Source organism: Melanotaenia boesemani, chromosome 9, assembly GCF_017639745.1.
Source record: "Melanotaenia boesemani isolate fMelBoe1 chromosome 9, fMelBoe1.pri, whole genome shotgun sequence".
NCBI classification, from domain to species: domain Eukaryota; kingdom Metazoa; phylum Chordata; class Actinopteri; order Atheriniformes; family Melanotaeniidae; genus Melanotaenia; species Melanotaenia boesemani.
The window spans coordinates 1,254,152-1,265,254 of NC_055690.1; positions in this window are offsets into that span (position 1 = coordinate 1,254,152).

The following is an 11,103-nucleotide window of genomic DNA, read 5'->3' on the forward strand; positions in this document are numbered from 1 at the left end:
TGGGTGTTAAAAGCCGTTTTCCACTCGTCACCTTCACGAATCCGTACTAGGTGGTAAGCGTTACGGAGGTCCAATTTTGTGAAGATGGTGGCACCTTGAAGGGGGGTAAACGCAGAGTCCAACAGCGGCAAGGGATACTTATTTCTGACTGTGATCTTGTTGAGGCCCCGGTAGTCAATACAGGGCCTGAGTGAGGAATCCTTTTTCTCAACAAAAAAGAAACCAGCCCCTACGGGAGACTTAGAGGGGCGGATAATGTTGGCAGCACAAGAGTCCTTAATATATTTTTCCATAGCTTCCTGCTCGGGCTTGGATAGGTTATACAACCGACCGGAAGGAAGAGGAGCATCAGGAAGCAAATCGATAGAGCAATCATAGGGACGATGGGGTGGTAAGGAGAGTGCTTTATCTTTATTGAAAACTTCTTTTAGATCGTGGTAGACAGAAGGGATGTCAGACAAATCTAATGACTCGGCAGCAGGCTCAGGTGGTATGGAGTTCTCCTCTGTGGGTGATAATGCAGACCGTAAACAGTGTTCATGGCAATATAAGCTCCAATTTTGAACTCTTCCTGGGGCCCAATCAATATGGGGGTTATGTTTTTCCAGCCAGGGGTAGCCCATGATGAGGGGAGTATTGGGTGTTGAGATGACTAGGAACTGTATAGTCTCCACGTGGTTACCTGAGAGCACGAGGTTGACTGGAACTGTGCGATGGGTGACCTGGGCTAGCATGCGACCGTCCACAGCAAGGGCACTGCGGGGTCTCTCCAGAGCTTCCAAAGGTATACCCGCCTGACCTGCCACCTGTTCATCAATAAAATTTCCTTCAGCTCCGGAGTCTATGAGAGCCTGGAGGGAAAACTGCTGCAGCTGGAAACAAACAGTGGCAGGGATTTGAAAACGTGACTGAAGCCTACTGGGACTAATGATGTGGCCCGCCAGGACCCCCAGTTTCACTGGCGGGCCTGGTCTTTTGGTCGTCGGGGACAGACAGACCGAAAGTGACCGGTTTTGCCACAGTACAGGCACTCACCCGCTCGGATCCGTCGGTTCCGCTCCTCCGGGGACAGATGAGCTCCACCCACTTGCATTGGCTCCTCGAGGGGCTGCATGCTGGGAGATGCAGAAACCGGACCAGCTGAGAGTGGCGATGCTGTCCGTGAACGACTCGGAGTAATCCGGTGCTCGCGCTGGCGTGCTTGCAGTCGGGAATCGATGCTACTGGTTAGCGTGATTAGTTCCTCCAGACCCGCCGGCTCCTCCCTGTAAGCCAGTTCATCCTTCAGATGATCGCGCAGACCATGGTAGAAAGCAGCCGACAGGGAATCCTCTGTCCAGTCCACTTCGGCCGCCAGGGTGCGAAACTCCAGAATATACTCCACAATCGGGCGCTGGCCCTGGGTGATGGAAAAGAGGCGTGTGGAAGCACAGAAGGGGACAGCCGGGGCTGCAAAGACCCGGCGGAACTCCTCGAGAAAAACAGAGAAGGACAGATCAGAAAATGACCGCCCCGCGAACCGTGCCTCCGCCCAGGTCAGAGCCTCTCCTCGAAGAAGTCCTAACATGAAATGAATTTTGGATATGTCGCTGGAAAAGGAGACTGGTTTGAGTTGAAAAAACAGTTCACACTGAAAAATGAATCCTCTACATTGAGACGGCACACCTGAGAACGGTTCGGGGGGAACCGCTTGGAGATCTCGCTGTTGATCAGTTCCAGGACCAGGCGGGTTCGGCTGGGCGGTCTGGGCTGCTGCGCCCTGCAGAGAAGCCAGTTGAGCAGTCAGTGTGGAAACCTGCTGAGTGAGAGACTGATTAGCTGTAATCAGCTCTCGTATGTTGACGTCATGTTGACCCAGCAGGATTCCCTGCTGTACGACAGCTTGCTGAACTGGAGCTGATCTGGGGTTCAGGTCGGCGGGGTCCATTGTGGCCGGATCGTGATGTTACGGTGAGTCCGACAGGCAAGGGTTTCTGGACCCACGGTGCAGACACTGAGCAACCAGGAGACAGAGGATGATCAATTAGAAAGAGTTTAATGTTGACAGGAATATTAACTGGATGATCCGTGTTCCAAATCCGAGATCCTCAGTGATTCACTGCTGACTGGGCTGGCAAGCAAGCAGGGAGAGTCGGACGGACAGTGGGTGGAGGCCAGAGATGAGGAAGTGGATTGTAATGGAGAAAACAGTCCAGGAGGTTGCAGGCAGACAGGACGGGCAGGATCCACGACACCAGGAGTCTAAACACAAGAATGACGTTATAAAACATGAACTGGTTGAGACAGAGCAACAAGAGAGGCCACGATATACCAGATGGGTAACTGGACGATCCGGCGAGGAATGCAGAAAGGTCCGGTGTTTAAATGCTGTGGTAGTTGATTAGTGGATGAGTTCCTGGTGTGGTGATCTGCCCAGGTGGGATGATTGCTGCTGCTGAACTTCTCCAGGAAGACATGACGCACAGGACAGACAGAGGGAGCCAGACGCACACACAAGGGTAATCTGGGAACACATATACACAGGGGAAACAGACAGGAACCCTAACAGAGGAACCAGACAGGGCTGCCCGCTTTCTCCATCACTTTCTGCTATTTTTATTGAACCCCTAGCTGCTGCCATAAGACAAAATAAAGAGATTATAGGAATCCATGCCAAAAATATAGAACATAGGATAAGTCTTTATGCTGATGACGTATTACTGTTCGTATTACGACATGGTGCCTGGGTCAGTGGGCGCCGGCCCTGTGCCGAGTGGCTGGGCTAGGTGGGGGTTTTGGGCTCTGGTGTCTGGGGGTGGCCCCACCTCCCTCTGAGGTGGTGAGGTCCATATGTGCCAGGAGTCTGGGCCTGCCCGGATGTGCTGCCATGGTGTGGGTTGGTGCATGCCCTGGTGTCTGGTTGCCGCCCTGGGACACACAGGGCAGAAGGGGTGTAGGGGTTTGAAGGGGGGTTGAGTGGGGTTCGGGGGATTATAGGGGGAGGTACTGGGGTGTAAGACAGGGACATTTGTATGTTGTGTATGTTTATGCTGTGGATGATGTGTGTATGGGTGTATGTGTGTGTGTATATACATATGCTAGGATGAGTGGGAGTGTGCAAGATCACAGGTGGGGTGGGAAGGGATGACATGAACCTGTGGGGGAGGCCTGGGTGGGTCTGGGGGTGGTGCGCCAAGGATCCAGGCTCTCCCACTATTTTCCTTCCGCTTCTCTACTTCCCCCAGTGGGTGTGTGGTGGGTGGGTGTCTTCTGGGGTCGGGGGTGCCTAGTGCTGCTAGCAGCTCACCATCCAGAGGGACGTTCGCTTCCCTTTAGACTTACATCCCCGAAGCCCTTTTCTTCATCGCTCTCTCCCTCTTTCTCACACACACACAGAAAGGGATTTGGGAGGCGTGCACGTCATACGGGGTGTAGCCGGGGGGGCAGGGCACCCACCAAGGCTTCCTCAGCTGCACCCTGTGGCAACTCGCCTCTCAGTTTTAATGGGGTTTATGCACGACGCGTTCTATGGAACTTCTGGTTTCCGGTAAGCCAGTAAGAACATTTCCGGTACTTTCTGTGGGTGGTGTTGTGGCAGTAGATTGCAGCACTGAGGTAAACAAAGGAATGAGATATTGCTTATAATCGAGACGACAGGTAGTATAGTATAGTGTAGTATAGTAGGCCAATATGATAGTATAATATAGTAGTATGAGATGAAGTCATCTTACAGGTTTCAGGGGCGGGAAGGTCGACAGCTGAACGCTGCTGTGTTCCTTTGTGCACCTCGTCAGTCAAATATTATTAGACTGTCAGTTTTCATACATTTCCTTCAGACGATCAACTACGAAGGAGATGGACTGTGAACATTAGAAGGAAAACTTCACCTCTCACCACATGTGTCTGCAGTCGACACTTTACAACACAAGACGTCAAAGAGCCGACTGAGGAAGGAGGAGGAGGAGGATGAAACCCGGAGCTGTTCCGGTTTATTTCAACAGAACAACTATTCTCTCTGTGAGAGAAGACTGTGGGGAAACGTATAGCAAGACCGGAGGAGGTGGAAACTGGAGAAGCAGTTCGTACCCACGATCACGACCACTGTGTCGATCGGATCCTGCATTTGTGGACAAGGTACTGAAGGAAAACCAGAGACTGGAGAGGAAGTGGCTCAACTGCAGCAGCAGCTGGAGCAAATGTCCCTCTCACGTTTTGGATATAGAGATTTGTTGGTTCCGACGTGGACATCCGTTTTTTCACCAGGTATGTGCTTGTTATTTTATACGTTTAAACCAGGTATTTATCTAGTGAAATAAGTAGGGCTGGACACATTAATGCGTTAATCGCGCATTAACGCAACAATTAATTAACGCCATCTGATGTAACTAGGAGAGAGCGGCTTTATTAACATGAAGAGACGTTTTCTGTCTGGAACTTAAGGAAGAAGAAGAACCGATGTTTCTCTTTGTCTAAAGCTGCAGATGGCAGAACATCATTATTCTTGGATGGGAAATTGCTCTCAAAAGACAACGAGAAACTTTTTATTTATTTAATATTATTATTATTATTTTTTTAATAAATGCGGTTTTTAATCCTGCTTTCTGTCTGTTCACCTGATGCTGATATTCATCACATATTGTTCCTTCTGTTTTTAGAAGGAAGCAGCTTCACAGCTTTAAATTCATCCTGCTGACTTTTTACCTTTTAGTTAGTAAATCCTGAACATTTCATCCTTCTTTGTCATAAATATGTGGTTTTATATGAAGAAATATTTTAACTGTTGCTGTTTAAAGAGAAAACTGCTGCTAAACCTGTTTATGTGTTTAGTGCAGGGGTCTGCAGCCTTTCCAATCCAAAGAGCCATTTTTCCCTCAGCCAGCTAAATAAAACTCCTTTAGAGACGCAGATGTTACCAGACTTTTCAAAAAGGAAACTTAATATATATTTTAATGAAGAGCCACCATAGGATATTTGTTATTTTTGAAGAACCACATTTTTATTTGTTTTTGGGTTTTGAAATAAAGAAAAACATAATTTCATATTGTTTGCATTTATTTCATGATATAACTTCTCAGTATAATTGAACTTTGCTGGAGCTTCAGCTGTTGAATCTGCTGGTCATAAAACAGCCAGATGGATCAGGTTCAGTTAAATAAAGTATTTCCAGGTTTGCATCTTATGACCACCTGATGCGGTTTTGGTGGGTCATTCAGCCGTCGCTGAAGTACGTGGTCCGAGTGACCAGGTCAACTACTGATGAAGCTGCATGACAGAGTCCTACGGTAGGCCCATGATATTTGCAATTATGTGATTCCTAGATAGAGTACATTGGAGAAGTACAGCCAACTATTTAACTAATCTTTTGTGTTTCACAGGGACAGGTTCTACATCCAATAGATGAAATGTTCCTGTTCCTGAATGACCTTCCCTTGGACTGAAGCAGAGGGACCTGGCTGATCCTATCAGATCCACCAATCTACTGTGAGCAGAATAATTCTCACATGGAGCAATTTTTTGCTTTCTGTCCTTGGTGCACAGAGAATGTGGATGACACCAGAGCAGATAAAGAGTACCTACCTTTGGAGTTCAGAGACTATGCTGACACCACTGTGGTCCTGGACTGAACTGAGCTGAGGTGCCAAACCCGTCTTCTCCCCTACTACAGAGTGAGGTCTACTCAAACTACAAGTCCTATGTACCCTGAAAGGAATGATTGGCAGAGCCCCCCATGGTGATCTTTGTTTCCCCCCTTTTATGCTGGTTCAATCAGTGACAAGCAGCTGTTTGTGGAATCAGGATTTCCAGGCTTCTCCGTCCAGACTCTGCGATCATGGTGGACAGAAGCTTCCTGATTGATAACTTTGTGCCCTGCAATGTGTATAGACCTGCATTTCTGTCGGGAAGACCTCAAATGCCTGAAAACGAGGATAAGGAAACACCTCAGGGTGCATGTGGAGCATGTAATTCAAAGATTGAAAGAACACAAGTTCTTTGATTCAGTCATCACTTTGAATATGTTTGGTAATATCAGTCAGCTGTACATCGAAGCATGAATTCATGAATTATGAAAATCGCCCCCTGGTTAAAGCTTGGGCAAAGTAGAACCATCAAATCTGATACAAGGAATACCAGTAATTATTGTAGTATAATTACAGTCATTGATGTGATGTTGTTGTTGAGGCAGTAAAATAAAAGTGATCTCACAGCCTTCGTTTGGGACACAAAAACAAAGAATTTTAATTGATTTGTGTTTTTTTACAAGCAGTAAAAGTGTGGTAGAATTTTCATGCTAAAAGCATGGGCAGATAAATGTAAAAATAGAAGTAACCAGCCTTTTCTGTGATTACTCGTAGAACTCCATCATCCCTATAAATTCTCTGAATGAACATCATCCTCCACGTAGAAAGTCGCACCATTCAAATCCACTTAATAAAAGTTGCCCCTGCTCCTGCCAGTAGTAGGCATGGGATTTTTTAACTGCAGCATGTCATCGGAGACCCGGAGGTACGTGCAGTCAACATAGCTTCTGACATTAGGACACTTCACCTCCACCAGTCCAAACGCAGGTTCAGCTTTTGGGTCGTAGATCAGACCATCTGGTGAAGCCCGAGCCACGGCGCATCAGGAGGAACGATGAATCCACCTGGTAGTGGATGAATGCTCCTCTATGGCCTGAGGTTCCAGCGCAAGACCTCACTTCATTTCAGCAGTTTGGTAGCCTGACGGAGAGATCCGGACCGCCGAGCTTTCTGCAGATGACTGTCCTCTCACAGGGCAAACGTCTCTGAAGCACATCACACATGGATAAATAATATATGATTATCTACACTCTCACTTAAAGTTTGGAATCAGTTTTCTTGGTGTCAGTAGAAATAAAACTATTAGCCTCGTGCTTCCTCTGCTGTGCTTGACAGCATTGATCCTCTGAGATAGAAGCACTGTGGAGGCAGTGTGACCGTCTGGCTAACTTACAACTTACAACCTGAATAAAATTACAACCAAGGTCTGTCAGGCTGTAGTTGCTGCAAAATATATTTATAAGAGCAAAATTTAAGTACAAAGTCACAATATTATTTCTTACTCCAACAAGATCATCATGGCCTGTTCATATTAACTATTCAAGCCAATCTCCATTGAAAACAGGAGAATTGAAAGTGATGCCAAACTTTTGAGTGGTAGTGTACATGACATAACATCATGAAATCTGGAGGACGTCCCACGCGGCTTCCTTCAGAGATGTCGTTCCTGCAGTGAGCTCTGCTGCCTTGTGCTCCTCAGTCCGGTGGGCCACGTCATGGGATGTTTCCAGAGACGTCATGTGGAGCTGCTGATGGGGGCTCAGCACAAAGCAGCACTTGGTGGGGCCCAAATAATAATTTGAGAGGGGTACACGTCCTTCTTGAACTTTACCAAAGCACAGTCCACCAGTGGTACAGTCCCTGTGATTCCCATGGTGGTTTTAAGTAGAGCAGTTCCCTTGGCATCCCCTCATAGATCTCATTCAGGTGAAGCACATATCTGGAAGCTCGCAGGTCAGGTTGGAGGCTGCTTTGTATAAATTATCCTTTAACATGTACAGTTAAATATTTTACGAGATTTTGTTAGATACAGTTCAGTGTTTTGTATCATAACCGTCTAACCTGCCACACTTTAGAGTAGACTTTTTATTTTAATTTTATTTTTATTCTTAAGCTGCTTGTTAGTTTGGTATCTGTCATGTACTCGCTGCATCTGTGCCTTCCTCTCGGGCTTCACTGTTAACTAGATGTGTGCTTCAGGAACAACAGTGTAGAATAGAAATAGAATAGAATAGAAATACTTTATTAATCCCTTTGGAGAGTCCTCAGGGAAATTTAGTGTGTATGTGTGCATGCTTACAAAGGGAGATGGAAAGAAAGAAACAGGCAAAGAGGAATATAAAAGAACTGTTCTATGTGTAATACCGGATTCCTTCAGTCAGTCTTCTTTCTTCAGGTCTTGCTGATACTACCACCCTCAGGTTGGTTGGACCAGGTTTGAAGCCCTGAATACAAGCGAAAAAATTAAAGATGTCTTTGTATGTGTGTGTGACTACCAACATTATGTTAAAAGATGTGGATTGTTTACCTGAATATGAGGTTTGTGCTACTGCTGTTCTGAATCTGAGCAGCTTTGTGTCAGGGTTCAGCTGTCAGGCCCTTCTGGCTGTAACCGGCAGACTGAAACAGCAAGGCTGCGATGTGACTGCACAGCCTAGCTAGACATGAACACTGATACATCCGCAGTCCAACAGGTTTGGTGTCTTTGAGAACCACCTGTAAAAGAAGTTGATACAGGTATAATAACACAACCACTAAAGTTGTCAGTCTTGCTAGTGATGTTTTAGCCAAATATCCTTACAGGTACAAAATATTGAATTAATTTATCTCCTGACAATAAAAGTAGAATAGAATAGAATAGAATAGAAATACTTTATTAATCCCTTCAGAGAGCCCTCAGGGAAATTTGGGTACCAGCAGCAATACAACACCAACAGTAAAGCAGGACAAGCACAAGACACAACATATACGGGTACAAAGCAAAATAGAGGCAAATAGAATGCAATAAATATAACAATAATAACAAGTATATAAGTTAAATAAAACAATATAAACAAGCATTGCACACAGTAGAGGTGGTACAGATTCCCAGTTCACTATTGCACGTATAAGTTATTAAAACTGTTTGTATGGGTTATTGTGCATGTGTTGTATCAGGCGGACTGCCCCCCTCCCTCTCCCCCCTCCTTCTCCCCCTCCTGCCTAATGCAGAGTTGTACAGTTTGATGGCTCGGGGGACAAAGGAGTCTCTGAGCCGGTTGGTCCTACTCTTGGGGAGGAGCAGCCTGTTACTGGTCAGGCTTCTCTGTGCACTGATGACAGTGTGCAGAGGATGACTGGCATCATTCACAATAGCCAGTAGTTTTTTCAGTGTTCTCCTCTCTGCCACTGTCACCAGGGAGTCCAGCTTCATGCCAACCACAGAGCCCGCCCACCTGATGAGTTTTTCCAGCCTGTTAGCACACCTTTTTGTCATGTTACCCCCCCAGCAGACAACAGCATGAAAAAGCGTACTAGCCACCACAGACTGATAGAACATCCACAGGAGTTTCCTGCAGATGTTAAAAGATCTCAGTCTTCACAGGAAGTACAGACGGCTTTGGCCCTTCTTGTACAGGTGATCTGGACAGCATGTCCAGTCCAGCTTATTATCCAGCCAAACCCGAGGTACCTGTAGTTGTCTACAATCTCCACCTTGTCGTCCCTGATGGTCACTGGACGTGGTTGTGGGCTGGACTTCCTGAAGTCAATAACCAGCTCCTTAGTCTTTGAGGTGTTAAGCTGGAGATGGTTCATCTGACTCCAGGTGACAAAGTCACTGACCAGATTCCTGTACTCGTCCTCTCCATCATCCCTGATACACCCCACGATGGCTGTGTCATCTGCAAACTTCTGGATGTGACACAGCTCAGAGTTGTAACAGAAGTCTGAGGTGTAGAGTGTGAAGAGGAGGGGGGCCAGCACCGTCCCCTGGGGTGCTCCTGTGCTGCTAATAACAGTGTCAGATGTGATGTCCTTTAGCCTGACGTACTGCGGTCTCTCTGTGAGGTAGTTACCAATCCAGGACACCAAGCAGGGGTCCACCTGCATCTCCCTCAGTTTGTCCAGAAGCATCAGGGGCTGGATTGTGTTGAAGGCACTTGAAAAATCCAAGAAGAGGATCCTCACTGTGCCCCTCCCCTTATCCAGATGTACTTGGACACGGTGTAGGAGGTAGAGAATAGCATCCTCCACACCCACACCTGCGCGATAGGCAAACTGTAGGGGGTCCTGGGCCTGTTGCACTTGGGGCTTGAGGAGATTGAGGATGAGCCGCTCCATCGTCTTCATCAGCTGGGATGTAAGTGCCACCGGTCTGAAATCGTTCAGCTCACCAGGATGTTTTTTCTTTGGAACTGGAACAATACAGGATGTTTTCCACAGGGTAGGCACTTTCCCCAGCTGTAGACTGTGGTTGAAGACATGCTGGAGTGGTTCCCCCAGTTCAGCAGCGCAGGTCCTAAGCAGACGAGGAGGCACTCCGTCAGGGCCTGCTGCTTTCCATGGGTGGAGCTTCCTCAATTCTCCCCTCACCTGGTCTGCTGTTATGTGTGGAGGGTGTTGAGATGGGGGGAGGGGTAAAGGTTGGCAGGGGGGCTGCACAAGGGATGAAGTCAGGGAGGTTGTGTACTGCAGTGGGGGAGGGGGGACAGTGGGCTGGTCAAAGCGGTTAAAGAAGATGTTCAGCCTGTTTGCTTCTTCCACTGTCCCCCCCGCTGTTATGGCCTTTGATCTGAAGCCTGTGATGGTGTTGACACCATCCCAGACCTCCTTCATACATAGAGTGTTACGTGGTTCTCATTACATTTAAAAACCAGAACAGAAACCTCTGTTTGTCATTCAGAACCTCTGAGCGACATCGGAGACATTAAAAGAGAAAAATACAGCAGCCTCACGGTGCAAGTATTCAACTGCTGTTTGAGGTCATAATTACTGAGAAAACTATTCCCATTGCTCCCATTTCCCTCCACTCAAAGTTTGCGGCTTCTCGCTCTTCTTCGTGGATCTGAAGCAGCTTGCACCTGCCTCACTCTTTTCAGAAACTAAGAAAGAGAAGTTGTGGCTTATTAGCAAATACAGCTAGAAAAACAATATAGTAGCCATGTATTTATCTCAAAGAACCGTACAATTACATTTCTTTGTTAAATGTGAGCTTAATCTGAATCGTTCTTAATACATGGTATCCTAATGAAACTAACATATTATTAACTTATATGTCTCGCTGTCTTTGGATGATGCTACCTCCGAGCTGCCGCTGTTAGCTAAACACTTACCTTCATAATCGTGAAAAAAGTTGGTTATATACAACTTAAAGCCCTTCACCCGCTTGCTCGCAGATGTCGTGCAGTGTTTTTTAAATATCCGATGGACATCGTCCACAGTGATGGGCGCAACCAGGAAGTGACTGTGCATAAACCCCATTGCACTTGGACACCAAAACACAAGAAACAATACCCAAACAACATATGGTCGATGGCGCCCTGGTTCCTGGGGTGTGCGGCTGGAA